Consider the following 353-nt stretch of genomic DNA (forward strand, 5'->3'; position numbering starts at 1 on the left):
GCAGAGTACAAAAATGCAAAGTATTCTTTAATTTTGTAATTCTTTACTGTGGAATAGAGTGGCATGTCAGTTCTGTTTTTAAGGTCAAAACTGATAATTGAACAAGGAAATATAATTTGGATTGTAAAATTCTTGCCTTGATAAAAATTACTCAAACATTGAAAATATTATTTAAGAAAAAGGCTTAAAGAGAGATATCCTGAAAAAAATTAGGATTGTGCTTTTTGGCATTGAGGTGATCACGTGACTTTGTTGTTTCTTTCAGTTAATATGAACTATTACATTCATTCATTTCCATTGTTGAACCATCCTTTCATTCCTGAGGTAAATCCCACTTGGCCATTGTAGAGAGC

Source organism: Grammomys surdaster, unplaced genomic scaffold, assembly GCF_004785775.1.
Source record: "Grammomys surdaster isolate TR1022 unplaced genomic scaffold, NIH_TR_1.0 229, whole genome shotgun sequence".
In the NCBI taxonomy this organism is placed as follows: domain Eukaryota; kingdom Metazoa; phylum Chordata; class Mammalia; order Rodentia; family Muridae; genus Grammomys; species Grammomys surdaster.